This window comes from Mesoplodon densirostris, chromosome 8, assembly GCF_025265405.1.
Source record: "Mesoplodon densirostris isolate mMesDen1 chromosome 8, mMesDen1 primary haplotype, whole genome shotgun sequence".
NCBI classification, from domain to species: Eukaryota; Metazoa; Chordata; class Mammalia; order Artiodactyla; family Ziphiidae; genus Mesoplodon; species Mesoplodon densirostris.
In genome coordinates, this window is record NC_082668.1 from 79,074,185 (window position 1) to 79,093,659 (window position 19,475).

Consider the following 19,475-nt stretch of genomic DNA (forward strand, 5'->3'; position numbering starts at 1 on the left):
CCCCCCCCACACACACACATAAACATTTCTCACAGAAACATCTGACAGTGAAAAGTAAAGATACTTACATTTCCTTGTTTAACCAATTTGATTGGTTAAACAAATTAAGAGTATATCCACATGGGACTTCTCTGGTGGTCCAGTGGCAAAGAATCATCCTCCGAACACTCCCAAACCCATTCTACAGGGCACCATCACCCTGATACCAAAACCAGACAAAAACACTACAAAACAAGAAAATTACAGACCAATATCACTGATGAATATAGATGCAAAAGTCCTCAACAAAATACAAGCAAACAGAATCCAACAACACATTAAAAGGATCATGCACCATGATCAAGTGGGATTTATCCCAGGGATGCAAGGATTCTTCAATATACGCAAATCAGTCAATGTGATACACCATATTAACAAATTGAAGAATGACAACCATATGATCATCTCAATAGATGCAGAAAAAGCTTTTGACAAAATTCAACACCCATTCATGATAAAAACTCTCCAGAAAGTGGGCATAGAGGGAACCTACTTCAACATAATGAAAGCCATATACGACATACCCACAGCAAACATCATTCTCAATGGTGAAAAACTGAAAGCATTTCCTCTAAGATCAGGAACAAGACAAGGATGTCCACTCTCGCCACGATTATTCAACATAGTTTTGGAAGTCCTTGCCACGGCACTCAGAGAAGAAAAAGAAATAAAAGGAATACAAATTGGAAAAGAAGAAGTAAAACTGTCACTGTTTGCAGATGACATGATACTATACATAGAGAATCCTAAAGATGCCACCAGAAAACTATTAGAGCTAATCAATGAATTTGGTAAAGTTGCAGGATACAAAATTAATACACAGAAATCTCTTGCATTCCTATACACTAATGATGAAAAATCTAAAAGAGAAATTAAGGAAACACTCCCATTTACAACTGCAGCAAAAAGAATAATATACCTAGGAATAAACCTACCTAGGGAGACAAAAGACCTGTATGCAGAAAATGAAAAGACACTGCTGAAAGAAGTTAAAGATGATACCAACAGATGGAGAGAAATACCATGGTCTTCAATTGGAAGAATCAATATTGTGAAAATGACTCCACCACCCAAAGCAATCTACAGATTCAATGCAATCCCTATCAAACTACCAATGGCATTTTGTAAAGAACTAGAACAAAAAATCTTAAAATTTGTATGGAGACACAAAAGACCCCGAATAGCCAAAGTGGTCTTGAGGGAAAAAAACAGAGCTGGAGGAATCAGACTCCCTGACTTCAGACTATACAACAAAGCTACAGTAATCAAGACAATATGGTACTGGCACAAAAACAGAAATATAGATCAATGGAACAGGAGAGAAAGCCCAGAGATAAACCCATGCACCTATGGTCAACTAATCTATGACAAAGGAGGCAAGGATATACAATGGAGAAAAGACAGTCTCTTCAATAAGTGGTGCTGGGAAAACTGGACAGCTACATGTAAAAGAATGAAATTAGAACACTGCCTAATACCATACACAAAAATAAACTCAAAATGGATTTGAGACCTAAATGTAAGACCGGACACTATAAAACTCTTAGAGGAAAACATAGGAAGAATACTCTTTGACATAAATCACAGCAAGATCCTTTTTGACCCACCTCCTAGAGAAAGGGAAATACAAACAAAAATAAACAAATGGAACCTAATGAAACTTCAAAGCTTTTGCAAAGCAAAGGAAACTACAAATAAGATGAAAAGAAAACCCTCAGAATGGGAGAAAATATTTGCAAACAAATCAACGGACAAAGGATTAATCTCCAAAATACATAAACAGCTCATGCAGCTCAATATTAAAAAAAAAACAACCCACACAAAAACTGGGCAGAAGACTGAAACAGACATTTCTCCAAAGAAGAGATACAGATGGCCAAGAAGCATATGAAAAGCTGCTCAGCATCACTAATTATTAGAGAAATGCAAATCAGAACTACAATGAGGTATCACCTCACACCAGTCAGAATGGACATCATCAGAAAATCTACAAACAACAAATGCTGGAGAGTGTGTGGAGAAAAGGGAACCCTCTTGCACTGTTGGTGCAATTGATACAGTCAATTGATACAGTCACTGTGGAGAACAGTATGGAGGTTCCTTAAAAAACTAAAAATAGAAGTACCATATGACCCAGCAATCCCACTACTGGGCATATACCCAGAGAAAACCATAATTCAAAAAGACACATGCACCCCAATGTTCATTGCAGCACTATTTACAATAGCCAGGACATGGAAGCAACCTAAATGTCCGACAGATGAATGTATAAAGAAGATGTGGTACATATATACAATGGAATATTACTCAGCCATAAAAAGGAACAATGAGTCATTTGTAGAGACGTGGATGGATCTAGAGACTGTCATACAGAGTAAAGTAAGTCAGAAAAAGAAAACAAATATCATATATTAATGCATATATGTGGAACCTAGAAAAATGGTACAGATGACATGGTTTGCAGGGCAGAAATTGAGACATATATGTACAGAACAAACGTATGGACACCAAGCGGGGAAAGTGGGGGTGGGGGTGGTGGTGGTGGTGGGATGAATTGGGAGATTGCGATTGACATACACACACTAATATGTATAAAATGGATAACTAATAAGAACCTGCTGTATAAAGAAATGAATAAAATTTAAAAATAAATAAATAAAAAAGAATCACCTTCCAAATACAGGGGATGAGGGTTGAATCCCTGGTCAGGGAACTAAGATCCCACATGCCACGGGGCAACTAAGCCTGTGTGCCACAATTATTGAGCTCATGAGCCTCAATGAGAGAGCCTGCGTGCCACAAACTACAGAGCCCACATGCTCTGGAGCCCGAGCGCCACAACTAGAGAGAAAAACCTGCACACCACAACTAGAGAGAAGCCCGCATACCGCAGTGAAGAGGGCGCTTGTTGTGACGAAAGATCCCACATGCCGCAACTAAGACCCAATGCAGCCAAAAAGAAAATAAAGTAAGTAAATAAATCAATTAATTAAATAGTTTTTTAAATCATAAAAAAAGAGTATGTCCACAAAAAGGGAGGGAACCTGACAGCTCAGAGAAAGGCAAAAGTAAGATCAATTAAGGTGACAAGATTCAATAGTATCTCTATTTTAAAACATACCTAGAATTAATCTAGATTGACTAGAGTATTCCTATACACTACAATAATTAAAACTAGGAACTTGAATGATGAAGACAAAGACAAAAGAAATAACTAAGAAATTTACTAGGCACATTCAAACTTAATACTACTTTTCAAGTAACTCTTACTCTTAAAGTTACTGAAAGAATTATTCAACATAAGAAAGGAACTAGTAGTTCATTTATGTCACAGGACTTAAATTTAGGAAAGTAATATAATTTTTAATAATTCCTTTATTTGTCTCTAATTATGAGAAAGGGTGGCTTATACAATGTTATATATTTTCTTTTCTGCAGTGCAGTGCATTATCATTCTCCAAAGAGAAACCTGCTTGAATCCTTTTTTTCACTTATCACTAGTTACCTACCAAGACATAGCATACTGACATCAAGAAAAACCTACAGACACACAAAATGTTAACTTCCTGTAGTATCAACACATGAAATCTATTTTTTCCCTTATAAAAAATTCCAGTGTTTAACTTTCCTATTTGAATTCAGGAAAAAGCATTAAATGAAGATTAAATTCAAAGCAAAAGGAACAACATGGAACAAGTATCAAAAAACCGAGGGTATGGTTTCAATTTTCCATTACCTCAGTCTCAATTTTCTTACAAGTGAAATAACAAGATTGACCAGAACTCCAAATACATTTAATAGAGCATCAGAGCTATGACAAGTTCTTTGAAAGAATTACATGCTTCATGAAAATATTGGTGAATTAAGTTCAGGAAATTGCACATAATTTATGCTCTTTGGAGATTCATACACACTGTACTGCAGAAAAGAAAATATTTAACTTTGTATAACCTACTGTTAACGATAATTAGATATAAACTATATGTCTGTCAGTAAAGAAATTATAAAATTATACATCATTGTGTAATCTTTACAAAGAATATATTTTATATATTGACATGGCAGATCTCTGTGACACAAGTTAGAAGAGATAAACTACAGAAAAATACAGATATTAACTAGCTTTTTTTTTATATTTTAGTTTTTGTGTATACACTTGTCCTTTTGTATCCACAGGGACCCCCAAGGATACCAAAATCTGAAAAGGCTCAAGTCCTTTATATAAAATGGCACAGTGTTTGCTAACCTATGCACATCCTCCAGTGTACTTTAAATCATCTCCAGATTACTTACAAAGTAAATGCTATGTAAATAGTAGTAAATACAATGTAAATGTTATGTAGGGACTTCCCTGGTGGTCCAACGGTTAAGACTCTGCCTTCCAATGCAGGGGGCGCAGGTTTGATCTCTGTTCGGGGAAATAAGATCCCACATGCTGTAGGGCAACTAAGCCTGTGCACCGCAACTACTGAGCCCACTCACTCTGGAGGCCTCGTGCCACAACTAGAGAGCCCGTGCACCATAACTACTGAGCCCACGTGCTCTGGAGCTCGCGCACTGCAGCTAGAGAGAAGCCTGCGTGCTGCAGCGAAGATCCTGTGTGCCGCAACTAAGATCCGATGCAGCCAAATTAATTAATTAATTATTTTTAAAATGCCATGTAAATAGTTGCCAGCTCAGCAAATTCAAGTTTTGCTTTTTGAACTTTTAGAATTTCTTTTCCCTGAATATTTTCAGTCTGTGGTTGGTTGAATCCATGGATATGGAACCCATGGATATGGAGGGCCGACTGTATATATACGTATATTTATATGTAGTCATATGTATATAAAAAGGTCTAAAATGATACATAACGAACATCTTTAACAGTGATTCTGGAAATGGCAATTGGCAGGGCCCAAGGGGATACATTTACTTTATAAACTGATAGATTTGAGTTTTTCCAAATAAAAGTATATCTTTCTGTAATAAGAACAAGTAGCCAAGAAAAAAATATAAATGCACTAGGGCAGTTCATACTATTTAAAGTGAATCTTTTCACAACAGAAATATACTGGCTCTTTTATAAATGTGAAATTTCATGCATTTTTTAATACCATGGTGTACCTCCAGGTTACTGAATTAAAGGCTTCCTGAAATATTCACTTAGACCTTATCTGTAATAAATACAAGCTGTAAAAACGTAAATGCTCCTAACAATAAATAGCTAAGTAAAGGATAAACAACCCAAGAGAATTTTTCAGTGTTATCTGTTTTATTAATTCCCTACATGGTTTCATAAGAATTGTGAAAGTTAATTCAACAAAATGATATGTATAACTATGTAGAATCCATAGCAACTAAAAAACTACTTGTCAACATAAGTGAAAAAATTCCAATGTGTAATTTTGTTATGATTATACTTGTGTAAAATGAGAAGTATATTTTTTGATAAATTGAACAAATGTATGCAACCATGTGTGCTAAACCCTGAAGAAACAGAAGTTGCAGCACTTGACTATGAAGCTTCTAGTCAAGTGAAATAGAGACAAGTAAATCAATTATAATAACACGAGATTCATTTATTCCACAAAAAATGTATTCAGTGCCTACTATGTGCCAAGCGCTGTCTAGATGCTATTCGCTAGTGAACCGAAACAAAAAATAATTCTTGCCTTCTTCTGGAGAAAATCTACATTTGAAGGCCGTAAGTGCCATAAGAAAAAAAAGAGTGGAAAAAGGGATAGAGAGTAAGTGCGGGGTGGAAGGTTTCCAATTTTGGTTAGGGTATTAAAAGAAAGAGTCATTGCTTTGAGCAATGGTTTGAAAGAGATGAGAACAAGCCATGAGGTTATTTGAAGAAATGGGGACTGCAAATGTCTTAAGACAAGAGTGTATCTGATAAGTACAGAAGAAACAATAAGGAAGCTAGTGTAGCTGGCCTAGAGTAAACTGGAGGAAATGTAGCAAGAAATGATGTGAAAGAGGTAACGGGCTGTAAGGAATATCATGCAAGGCCTTACAGGTTACTGCAAGGACTCATATGGGTTTGTTGGTTAGTTGGTTTTTGTAGACTTTATTTTTTAGAGGAGTTTTAGGTTCACAGCAAAACTGAGAGGAAGGTACAGAGATTTCTCATATACCCCTCACTCTGACACATGCATACCCATTATCAACATCCAGAAATGTATATTTGTTACAAAGATGAATCTACATTAATACATCATTATCATACAAAGTCCACAGTTTGCATTATGGTTCACTCTTGGTGTGGCACATTCTACGGGTTTGGACAAATGTATAATGACATATATCCACCATTATAACATCATACAGAGTAGTTTCACTGCCCTAAAAAACCTCTTTGATCTATCTATTCATCTCTCTCTCCTCCCGCAACCTCTGGCAAACACTGGTCTTTTTACTGTCTCCAGTTTTGCCTTTTCCAGAATGTCATATAGTTGGAATTATACAGTCTGTAGCCTTTTCAGATTGCCTTCTTTGACTTAGTAATAGGCATTTAAAGTTCCTCTATGTCCATTCATGGCTTGATAACTCATTTCTTTATAGCACTGGATAGTACTCCATTGTCTGAAGGTACCACAGTTTATTTATCCATTCATCTACTAAAGGACATCTTGTTTGCTTCCAGGTTTTGGCAATCATGAATGAAACTACAGGTTTTTGTGTGGACAAAAGTTTTCAACTAATTTGAGTAAATACCAAGGAGAGCGATTGCTGGATCCTATCGTAAGAATATGGTAGGTTTTGTAAGAAATGGCCAAACTGTCTTCCAAAGTGGCTGCACTGTGTTGCAGTCCCACCATCAAAAAAGAAAAGAAAAAAGAAAGATAGTGAGTGTTCCTGTTGCTCCACATTCTTACCAGAATTCAGTGTTGTCGATGTTTTGAATTTTGTCCATTCTAATATGTGTATAGTGGTATCTTGTTGTTTCAATTTGCATTTCCCCGATGACATATGATGCAGAGCATCTTTTCATGTGTTTATATGCCATCAGTGTTTCCTTGATGAATTATCTGTTAAGATCTTTGGCCCACTTTTTAATTAGATTGTTTACTGTGGTATTGTTGAGTTTTAAGAGTTATTTATATGTTTTGGATAACAGTCCTTTATCAGATGTGTGTTTTGCAAATATTTTCTCCCACTCTGTGCCTTATCTTCTCATTCTCTTGTGTCTTTCATAGAACAGTTTTTAATTTTAATAAAATCCAGCTTATCAATAATTTCTTTCATGAATCATGGCTTTGGTGTTATATTTAAAAAGGCATCCATACCAAAGGTCATCTAGGTTTTTTCCTATGTTATCCTCTGGAGTTTTATAGTTTTGCCTTTTACATTTAGGTTTGTGATTCATTTTACATTAATTTTTGTGAAGGTTCTAAGGTCTGTGTCAAAATTAATTTTTGCACGTGGATGTCCGGATGTCACAGCACCGACTGTTGAAAAGACTATCTTGCAGGCCTCCCTGGTGGCGCAGTGGTTAAGAGTCCGCCTGCCGATGCAGGGGATACGGGTTCGTGCCCCGGTCTGGGAGGATCCCATATGCCGCGGAGCGGCTGGGCCCGTGAGCCATGGCCGCTGGGCCTGAGCATCCGGAGCCTGTGCTCCGCAACGGGAGAGGCCACAACAGTGAGAGGCCCACATACCGCAAAAAGAAAAAAAAAAAAAAAAAAAAAAGACTATCTTGCTCCACTGTATTATTGTCTTTGCCCCTTTGTCAAAGATCAGTTGCCTATGTGAATCTATTTCTGGGTTTTCCATTTTGTTCAATTCAGCTATTTGTCTATTGTTTGGCCCATACCACACTGTCTTGATTACTGCAGCCCTATAGTATGTCTTCAAGTTGGGTAGTATCAGTTCTCCAACATTAACACTGAGCATGTTAAATTTGAGATGCCTAGTAAACATGCAGGTATGGATATCAAGAAGGCAGTTAGTTATGAGAATCTGAGTTCAAGAAAAAAAAATTCAACTTTTAATTACTTCATTTTAAAAAGAGGTCCTTTTCAAAACTCTTCCAAAAAATGTAAGAGGAGGAAACACACACAAACTCACACTGAGGCCAGCATTACCCTGATTCTAAAACCACACAAAGACACTGCAAGAAAAGAAATTTACTGACCTATTAAATCTGATGAACATAGATGAAAAATTCCTGAACAAAGTATTATATTTTGTATTATAAAAATGCATGAAAGGGATCATACATCATGATCAAGTAGGACTTATCCCTGGGATACAAGTATGGTTTGACATCCAGAAATCAATTAATGTAAAACACCGCAATAACAAAATGAAGGATAAAAATCATCATCATCTCAATAGATGTAGAAAAGCATCTGACAAAATTCAACATCCATTTATGATAAAAACTCTCATCAAAATGGGTATGGAAGAAATATACCTCAACATAATAAAGGCCATATATGACTATCCCACAGCAAATATAATACTCAATGGTGAAAACCTGAACGCTTTTCCTCTAAGATCAGGAACAAGACAAGAGACAAGAATGCCCACTCTCACCACTTTTATTCAACATAGTATTGGAAGCTCTACCCAAAGCTGTTAGACAAGAAAGAGAAATAAGAGGCATCCAAATCAGAAAGAAAGTAGTAAAACTGTCTCTATTTGCAGATGACATGATATTATATATAGAATCTTTGAACCATAAAGATTCTACCAAAAAACTGTCACAATTAAAAAATGAATTCAGAAAGCTGCAGGATATAAAATCAATATACAAAAATCTGTTGTTTGTATACACTATAAATTAACTATCAGAAAGAGAAATTAAGAAAACAACAAGATCCTACTATATAGCACAGAGAACTATATTCAATGTCCTGTGATAAACCATAATGGAAAAGAATATAAAAAAAGAATATATATATATGTATAACTGAATCACTTTGCTGTACAGCAGAAATTAACACAACATTGTGAATCAACTACACTTCAATTTAAAAAAAAGAAAACAGCCCCATTACAATCACATCAAAAAGAATAAAATACCTAGGTATAAGTTAACCAAGGAAGTGAAAGATCTGTATACTGAAAACTATAATACACTGATGAAGACACAAAAAAATGAAAAGACAGTCCAGTCCATGCACATGGATTGGAAGAATTAATATTGTTAAAATGTCCATACTACCCAAAGCAATCTACAGATTCAATGCAACGCCTATTAAAATTCCAATGGCATGTTTCACAGAAATAGAACAAACAGTCCTAAAATTTGTATGGACCTCAAATAGCCAAAGCAATCTTGAGGAAAAAAGAACAAAGCTGAAGGCATCACGTTTCCAAACACTATTACAAAGCTATAGTAATCAATAGAGTGTGGTATTGGGATAAGAACAGACACATAGATCATGGAACAGAAAAGAAAGCCCGGCAATAAACCCATCCATATATGGTCAATTAATTAAACAGAGGAGCCAAGAATACACATTACGGAAAGGATACCATCTTTTTTTCCCCATGATGTCCTACATCTTTTTTTTGTTAAATTGAACTATAGTTAATTTATAATGTTGTATTAGTTTTAAGTGTACAGGAAAGTGATTCAGTTATATATATATTATATATATATTATATATATATTATATATATTATATATATAATATATATATATTCTTTTTCAGATTCTTTTCCATTATAGGTTAACACAAGATATTGAGTATAGTTCCCTGTGCTATACAGTAGGTCCTTGTTGTTCAAACAAACATAGTAGTGTTTATGTTAATCCCAAGCCCCTAATTTATTCCTCCCCTTTCCCCTTTAGTAACCATAAGTTTGTTTTCTGTGTCTGTGAGTCAGTTTGTGTTTTATAAATAAGTTCATTTGTATCATTTTTTTAGATTCCACAAATATGTGATATTATATGATATTTCTCTTTCTCTGACTTATTTCAATTAATATGATAACCTCTAGGTCCATCCATGTTGCTACAAATGGCATTATTTCATTCTTTTTTATGGCTGAGCAATATTCCATTGTATATATACATCACATCTTCTTTATCAATTCATCTGTTAATGGACATTTAGGTTGCTTCCATGTCTTGGCTATCATAAATAGTGCTGCTATGAACACTGGGGTGCATGTATCTTCTCAAATTGGAGTTTTCTTCAGATATATGCCCAGGGGTGGGATTACAGGATCATATGGTAACTCTATTTTTAATTTTTTAAAGGAACATTTATTTATTTATGGCTGCATTGGGTCTTTGCTGCTGCACGCGGGCTTTCTCTAGTTGCGGCGAGCGGGGGATACTCTTCGTTGTGGTGCATGGAATTCTCATTGCAGTGGCTTCTCATTGCGGAGCATGGGTTCTAGGTGCGTGGGCTCAGCAGTTGTGGCACGTGAGCTCAGTAGTCGCAGCTTGGAGGCTCCAGAACACAGAGCACAGGCTCAGCAGTTGTGGCACATGGGTTTAGTTGCTCCACGGCATGTGGGATCTTCCCGGACCAGGGCTTGAACATGTGTCCCCTGCATTGGCAGGCAGATTCTTAAGAACTGTGTCACCAGGGAAGTCCCGGTAACTCTATTTTTAGTTTTTTAAGGAACCACCATACTGTTCTCCATAGTGGCTGTCCCAATTTATATTCCCACCAACACTGTAGGAGTGTTCCTTTTTCTCCACACCCTCTCCAGCATTTATTTTTGGTAGACTTTTTAATAATGGCCATTCTGAATGCTCTGAGGTCACACTTCATTGCAGTTTTGATTTTCATTTCTCTAATAATTAGTGATATTGAACATATTTTCATGTGCATGTTGCACATCTGTATGTCTTCTTTGGAGAAATGTTTACTTAGGTCTCCTGACCAATTTTTTTTTTCTCTTGATATTAAGCTATATGACCTACTCATATATTTTGGAAATTAATCCCTTGTCAATAGCATTGTTTGCAAATATTTTCTCCCAGTCCATAGGTTGTTTTTTCATTTAATTTATGGTTTGCTTTGCTGTACAATAGCTTTTAAGTTCCATTTGTTTATTTTTGTTTTAATTTCCATTATTCTATGACACAGATCCAAAAAAATATTGCTGCAATTTATGTCAGTGTTCTACCCATGTTTTCCTCTAGTTTTATAGTATATGGCCTTACGTTTAGGTCTTTAATCCATTTTCAGTATACTTTCATATATGGTGTTAGAGAATGTTCTAATTTCATTCCTTTGCATGTAGCTGTCCAGTTACCCCAGCATCACTTTTGAGACTGTTGTGGTGTATTCCTCTATGGGTTACCTCTGTATGTGACTCTCTGCACTTTCTGAACTTGGGTGACTGTTTCCTTCCCCAGGTTAAAGAATTTTTCAGGTATTACATCTTCAAATATTTTCTCAGGCCTTTTCTCTCTCTCTTCTCCTTCTGGGACCCCTGTAATGTGAATATTAGCATGCTTGATACTATCCCAGAGGGCTCTTAAAACTGTCCTCATTTCTTTTCATTCTTTTTTCTTTTTTCTATTCAGTGTCAATGATTTCCATTACTCTGCCTTCCAGCTCATTGATCCATTCTTCATCCTCATTTAGCCTACTATTGATTCCTTCTGATATATTTTTCATTTCAGTCATTGTATCCTTTAATTCTGTATGGTTGTTCTTTATATTTTCTTTATTTTTTTGAATTTTATTTTATTTATTTTTTTATGCAACAGGTTCTTATTAGTCATCAATTTTATACACATCAATGTATACATGTCAATCCCAATCGCCCAATTCAGCACACCACCATCCCGCCCCCCCACCCCACGGTTTTCCCCCCTTGGTGTGCATACATTTGTTCTCTACATCTTTGTATCAACTTCTGCCCTGCAAACTGGTTTATCTGTACCATTTTTCTAAGTTCCACATACATGCGTTAATATAGGGTATTTGTTTTTCTCTTTCTGACTTACTTCACTCTGTATGACAGTCTCTAGATCCATCCACATCTCAACAAATGACTCAATTTCGTCCCTTTTTATGGCTGAGTAATATTCCATTGTATATATGTAGCACAACTTCTTTTTCAATTCGTCTGTCGATGGGCATTTAGGTTGCTTCCATGTCCTGGCTATTCTAAATAGTGCTGCAATGAACATTGGGGTGCATGTGTCTTTTTGAATTACGGTTTTCTCTGGGTATATGCCCAGTAGTGAGATTGCTGGATCATATGGTAATTCTATTTTCAGTTTTTAAAGGAAACTCCATACTGTTCTCCACAGTGACTGTATCAATTTACATTCCCACCAACAGTGCAAGAGGGTTCCCTTTTCTCCACACACTCTCCAGCATTTGTTGTTTGTAGATTTTCTGATGATGCCCATTCTAACTGGTGTGAGGTGATACCTCATTGTAGTTTTGATTTGCATTTCTCTAATGATTAGTGATGTTGAGCAGCTTTTCATGTGCTTCTTGGCCACCTGTATGTCTTCTTTGGAGAAATATCTATTTAGGTCTTCTGCCCATTTTTGGATTGGGTTGTTTGTTTCTTTAAATTTGAGCTGCATGAGCTGTTTATATATTTTAGAGATTAATCCTTTGTCCATTGATTCATTTGCAAATATTTTCTCCCATTCTGAGGGTTGTCTTTTCATCTTGTTTATGGTTTCCTTTGCTGTACAAAACCTTTGAAGTTTCATTAGGTCCCATTTGTTTATTTTTGTTTTTATTTCCATTACTCTAGGAGGTGGATCAAAAAAGATCTTGCTGTGATTTATGTCAAAGAGTGTTCTTCCTATTTTTTCCTCTAAGAGTTTTATAGTGTCCGGTCTTACATTTAGGTCTCTAATCCATTTTGAGTTTATTTTTGTATATGGTGTTAGGGAGTGTTCTAATTTTATTCTTTTACGTGTAGCTGTCCAGTTTTCCCAGCACCACTTATTGAAGAGACTGTCTTTTCTCCATTGTATATCGTTGTCTCCTTTGTCATAGATTAGTTGAACATAGGTGTGTGGGTTTATCTCCGGGCTTTCTATCTTGTTCCATTGATCTATATTTCTGTTTTTGTGCCAGTACCATATGGTCTTCATTATTGTAGCTTTGTAGTATAGTCTGAAGTCAGGGAGTCTGATTCCTCCAGTTCCGTTTTTTTCCCTCAAGACTGCTTTGGCTATTTGGGGTCTTTTCTGTCTCCATATAAATTTTAAGATTTTTTGCTATAGTTCCGTAAAAAATGCCATTGGTACTTTGATAGGGATTGCACTGAATCTGTAGATTGCTTTGGGGAGTACAGTCATTTTCACAACGTTGATTCTTCCAATCCAAGAACGTGGTATATCTCTCCACCTGTTGGTATCATCTTTAATTTCTTTCATCAGTCTCTTATAGTTTTCTGCATACAGGTCTTTTGTCTCCCTAGGTAGGTTTACTCCTGGGTATTTTATTCTTTTTGTTGCAATGGTAAATGGGAGTGTTTCCTTAATTTCTCTTTCAGATTTTTCATCATCAGTGTATAGGAATGCAACAGATTTCTGTGCATTAATTTTGTATCTGCAACTTTATCTAATTCATTGATTAGTTCTAGTAGTTTTCTGGTGGCATCTTTAGGATTCTCTATGTATAGTATCATGTCCTCTGCAAACAGTGACAGTTTTATTTCTTCTTTTCCAATTTGTATTCCTTTTATTTGTTTCCCTTCTCTGAGTCCCATGGCTAGGACTTCCAAGACTATGTTGAATAATAGTGGTGAGAGTGCACATCCTTGTCTTGTTCCTGATCTTAGAGGAAATGCTTTCAGTTTTTCACCATTGAGAATGATGTTTGCTGTGGGTTTGTCCTATATGGCCTTTATTATGTTGAGGTAGGTTCCCTCTATGCCCACTTTCTGAAGAGTTTTTATCATAAATGGCTGTTGAATGTTGTCAAAACCTTTTTCTGCATCTACTGAGATGATCATATGGTTTTCATTTTTCAATTTGTTAATATGGTGTATCACATTGATTGATTTGCGTATATTGAAGAATCCTTGCATCCCTGGATTAATCCCACTTGATCATGGTGCATGATCCTTTTAATGTGTTGTTGGATTCTGTTTGCTAGTACTTTGTTGAGGATTTTTGCATCTATATTCATCAGTGATATTGGTCTGTAATTTTCTTTTTTTGCAGTATCTTTGGTTTTGCTATCAGGGTGATGGTGGCCTCATAGAATGAGTTTGGGAGTGTTCCTTCCTCTGCAATTTTTTGGAAGAGTTTGAGAAGGATGAGTGTTAGGTCTTCTCTAAATGTTTGATAGAACACAGCTGTGAAGCCATCTGGTCCTGGACTTTTGTTTGTTGGAAGATTTTTAGTCACAGTTTCAATTTCATTACTTGTGATTGGTCTGTTCATATTTTCTATTTCTTCCTGGTTCAGTCTTGGAAGGTTATACCTTTCTAAGAATTTGTCCATTTCTTCCAGGTTGTCCATTTTAATGGCATAGAGTTGCTTGTAGTAGTCTCTTAGGATGCTTTGTATTTCTATGGTGTCTGTTGTAACTTCTCCTTTTTCATTTCTAATTTTATTGATTTGAGTCCTCTCCTTCTTTTTCTTGATGAGTCTGGCTAATGGTTTATCAATTTTGTTTATCTTCTCAAAGAACCAGATTTCAGTTTTATTGATCTTCGCCATTGTTTTCTTTGTTTCTATTTCACTTATTTCTGCTCTGATATTTATGATTTCTTTCCTTCTGCTAACTTTGGGTTTTGTTTGACCTTCTTTCTCTAGTTCCTTTAGGTGTAAGGTTAGATTGTTTATTTGAGATTTTTCTTGTTTCTTGAGGTAGGCTTATATTGCTATAAACTTCCCTCTTAGGGTTTCCCTGGTGGCGCAGTGGTTGAGAGTCCACCTGCCGATGCAGGGGACACGGGTTCGTGCTCTGGTCCAGGAAGATCCCACATCCTGCGGAGCGGCTGGGCCCGTGAGCCATGTCCGCTGAGCCTGCGTGTCCGGAGCCTGTGCTCCACAACGGGAGAGGCCACAACAGTGAGAGGCCCATGTACCGCAAAAAAAAAAACAAAACAAAAAACCTTCCCTCTTAGAACTCCTTTTGCTGCATCCCATAGCTTTTGGATTGTTGTATTTTCATTGTCATTCATCGCTAGGTATTTTTTGATTTCCTCTTTGATTTCTTCAGTGATGTCTTGGTTATTTAGTAAGGTATTGTTTAGCCTCCATGTGTCTGTGTTTTTTACCTTTTTTTCCCTGTAATTCATTTCTAATCTCATAGCATTGTGGTCAGAAAAGATGCTTGATATGATTTCAATGTTCTTAAATTTACTGAGGCTTGATTTGTGACCCAAGATGTGATCTACCCTGGAGAATGTTCCATGCGCACTTGAGAAGAAAGTGTAACCTGTTGTTTTTGGGTGGAATGTCCCATAAATATCAGTTAAATCTATCTGGTCTATTGTGTCATTTAAAGCTTTTGTTTCCTTATTTATTTTCATTTTGGATTATCTGTCCATTGGTGTAAGTGAGGTGTTAAAGTCCCCCACTGTTGTGTTATTGTCGATTTCCCCTGTTATAGATGTTAGCAGTTGCCTTATGTATTTAGGTGCTCCTATGCTGGGTGCATATATATTTATAAGTGTTATACCTTCTTCTTGGATTGATCCCTTGATCATTATGTAGTGTCCTTCCTTGTCTCTTGTAACATTCTTTGTTTTAAAGTCTATTTTTTTGGATATGAGTATAGCTACTCCAGCTTTCTTTTGATTTCCATTTGCATGGAATATCTTTTTCCATCCCCTCACTTTCAGTCTGTATGTGTCCCTAGGTCTGAAGTGGGTCTCTTGTAGACAGCATATATATGGGTTTTGTTTTTGTATACATTCAGCAAGCCTGTGTCTTTTGGTTGGAGCATTTAATCCATTCACGTTTAAGGTAATTATAAATATGTATGTTCCTATGACTATTTTCTTAATTGTTTTAGGTTTGTTTTTGTAGGTCCTTTCCTTCTCTTGTGTTTCCCACTTCGAGAAGTTCCTTTAGCATTTGTTGTAGAGATGGTTTGGTGGCGTTGAATTCTCTTAGCTTTGGCTTGTCTGTAAAGCTTTTGATTTCTCCTTCGAATCTGAATGAGATCCTTGCTGGGTAGAGCAATCTTGGTTGTAGGTTCTTCCCTTTCACCACTTTAAGTATATCATGCTACTCCCTTCTGGCTTGTAGAGTTTCTGCTAAGAAATCAGCTGTTAACCTTATGGGAGTTCCCTTGTATGTTATTTGTCATTTTTCCCTTGCTGCTTTCAATAATTTTTCTTTGTCTTTAATTTTTCCCAATTTGATTACTATGTGTCTCGGCATGTTTCTCCTGGGTTTATCCGGATGGGACTCACTGCGCTTCCTGGACTTGGGTGGCTCTTTCCTTTACCATGTTAGGGAAGTTTTCGACTATAATCTCTTCAAATATTTTCTCAGGTCCTTTCTCTCCCTCTTCTCCTTCTAGGACCCCTATAATGCGAATGTTGTTGTGTTTAATGTTGATCCAGAGGTCTCTTAGGCTGTCTTCATTTCTTTTCATTCTTTTTTCTTTATTCTGTTCCACAGCAGTGAATTCCACCATTCTGTCTTCCAGGTCACTTATCCGTTCTTCTGCCTCAGTTATTCTGCTGTTGATTCCTTCTAGTGTGGTTTTCATTTCAGTAATTGTATTGTTCATCTCTTTGTTTGTTCTTTAATTCTTCTAGGTCTTTGATAAACATTTCTTGCACCTTCTTGATCTTTGCCTCCATTCTTTTTCCGAGGTCCTGGACCATCTTCACTATCATTATTCTGAATTCTTTTTCTGGAAGCTTGCCTATCTCCACTCATTTAGTTGTTTTTCTGGGGTTTTATCTTGTTCCTTCATCTGGTACATAGCCCTCTGCCTTTTCATCTTGTCTATCTTTCTGTGAATGTGGTTTTTGTTCCACAGGCTGCAGAACTGTAGTTCTTCTTGCTTCTGCTGTCTGCCCTCTGGTGGATGAGGCTTGTGTACATTTCCTGATGTTCTTTATATTTTCTAATTATTTGTTGAAAATTTCTAATCTCTCACTCTGTGCATTCATTCTCCTCCCTAGTTCTTTGATCATCTTTATGATCATTACTCTAAATTCTTTCTTGGGTAGATTGCCTATCTCCACATCACTTAATTCTTCTTCTGTCATTTCACTTTGTTCCTTCTTCTGAAAATATTCCTCTGTCACGTCATTCTGTCTAAATTGCTATTTGTATTTTTACATGTGTGGTGGGTTGGTTACATTGCTTGACATTGGAGAAGTGGCTCTCTGTAGGAGATGTCCTATGCATCCCAGAAGTGCACTCCCCTCTCATCACCCAAGGGCCAGAGGCCAGATGGTCCCAGGGTGGTGTCTGGCCTGTGTCTGCAGACTCGGTCTGCAGGCGGTGGGACTGTAGTTTTCTTGCTTCTGGTGTCTGTCCTCTGGTGGGTGAGGCTTGTGCAGGCTTCCTGGTGGGAGGGGACTGTGCCTGCCGCCTGGTGGGTGGAGCTGGGTCTTGGTCCTCTGGTGGGCAGGGCCATGTCAAGGGGTGTGTCTAGAGGCAGCTATGGGCTCAGAAAGTCTTTAGGCAGCTTGTCTGTTGATGGGTAGGGCTGTGCCCCTGCCCAGTTTGTTCTTTGGCCTGAGGCCTACCAGCACTGGAGCCTACAGGCTGCTGGGTGGGGCCAGGACTTGGTGCCAATGTGTCAGCGTCTAGGAGAGCTCACGCAGATGAATGTTCCCTTATATATTCGCCACCACTGTCTATGTGCCCAGGACTACAGCCTGACTACTGCCGCCTCCCAGCTTCCCAGAAGATGCTCTAAGACTAACAGGTAGGTCTGTCCCAGGCTCCTATCAAATTACTGCTTTTGCCCTTGGTCCCAGTGTGCATTACATTTTGTGTGTGCCCTTTAAGAGTGAGGAGCTCCTGCAATCAAGCCTCACTGGCCTTCAAAGCCAAATGCTCTGGGGGCTCCTCTTCCCAGTGCCGGACTGCCAGGCTGGGAAGCCTGACATGGGGCTTGGAACTCTCACTCTGTGGGAGAACTTCTGTAATATAATTATTCTCCAGTTTGTGGGTTGCCCACCGGGGGTGGGTATCGGATTTGATTATATCTCAAGTCCGCCCCTCCGACCAGTCTAGCTGTGGTTCTGTCTTTATATCTTTATCTGTAGAGCTTCTGAGGATCTTTTCTGGTAGCTATCAGTCTTTTTCAATGATGGCTGTTTTGCAGATTGTTGTGATCTTGGTGTGTTCATGAGAGGACGTGAGCTTAGGGTCCTTCTACTCCACCATCTTGACCACTCTCCAGGGAAGAATAGCATCTTAAATAAATGGTGCTGGTAAAACTGGACAGCCATATGCAAAAGAATGAAACTGGACTACCACCTTACATCATACACAAAAACTAGCTCAAAATGGATTAAAGACTTGAATGTAAGACCTGAAACCATAAAACTCCTAAAAGAAAAGATAAGCAGTAAGTACCTTGACACGGGTCTTAGCAATAACTTTTTGGTTTTGACAGAAAAAGAAAAGGCAACAAAAACAAAAATAAACAAGTAGGACTAAATCAAACTAAAAAGCTTCTATGCAGAAAAGAAAACCACCAAAAAACTGAAAAGGCAATTAATACTGAATGGGAGAAAATATTTGCACATCATATATCTGATAAGGGGTTAATATTCAAAACATATAAAGAATTCATAAAACTCAAAAGCAAAAGAACAAACAATCTGAATAAAAAATGGGCAAAATATCTGAATAGACATTTTTCCAAAGAAGACATACAGACATCAGATACATGATTAGGTGCTCAAAATCACTAATCATCAGAAAACTGCAAATCAAAACAGTGATATATCAACCTCACACCTGTTAGAATAGCTACCATCAAAAAGACACACAATAGGGCTTCCCTGGTGGCGCAATGGTTGAGAGTCCGCCTGCCGATGCAGGGGACACGGGTTCGTGCCCCAGTCCGGGAAGATCCCACATGCTGTGGAGTGGCTGGGCTCGTGAGTCATGGCCACTGAGCCTGTGCATCTGGAGACTGTGCTCTGCAATGGGAGAGGCCACAACAGTGAGAGGCCCAAGTACCACAAAAATAAACCAAAAAAAAGACACACAATAATAAAGTGTTGGCAAGAATGTGGAGAAAAGGGAATACCTGTGCATTGTTAGTGGTAATGTACATTGGTGCAGTCACTATGGAAAACAGTATGGAGGTTCCTCAAAAAGTTAAAATCAGAACTACCATATGATCCAACAATTCCACTTCTGGGTATTTATCCAAAGAAAATGAAAACACTAACTGGACAAGATATATGCACCCTGTTGTTCACTACAGCAATATTTACAACAGCCAAGACATGGAAACAACCTAAGTGTCCAAGGGTCCATCAATGTATAAAGAAATGAATAAAGAAAATGTGATACATACACATATATATATGTATATATATATGGTGGAATATTA

General features: G+C 37.3%; 1 protein-coding gene across 18 annotated transcripts in view; it reads right to left on the reverse strand.

The window, feature by feature from the left end:
* The window catches only part of BAZ2B (bromodomain adjacent to zinc finger domain 2B), a 375,982-nt gene that overhangs the window by 227,301 nt on the left and 129,206 nt on the right, over positions 1-19,475 (reverse strand). Inside the window, exon 1 of one of the 18 annotated variants that reach the window (XM_060105758.1) lies at positions 69-154. The exons of the other annotated variants lie outside the window; for them this stretch is intronic. The gene's annotated coding sequence lies outside the window, so the exon portion shown is untranslated. Of the gene's footprint in view, positions 1-68; positions 155-19,475 lie in introns of those variants that run through there. 18 annotated transcript variants of the gene reach the window in all.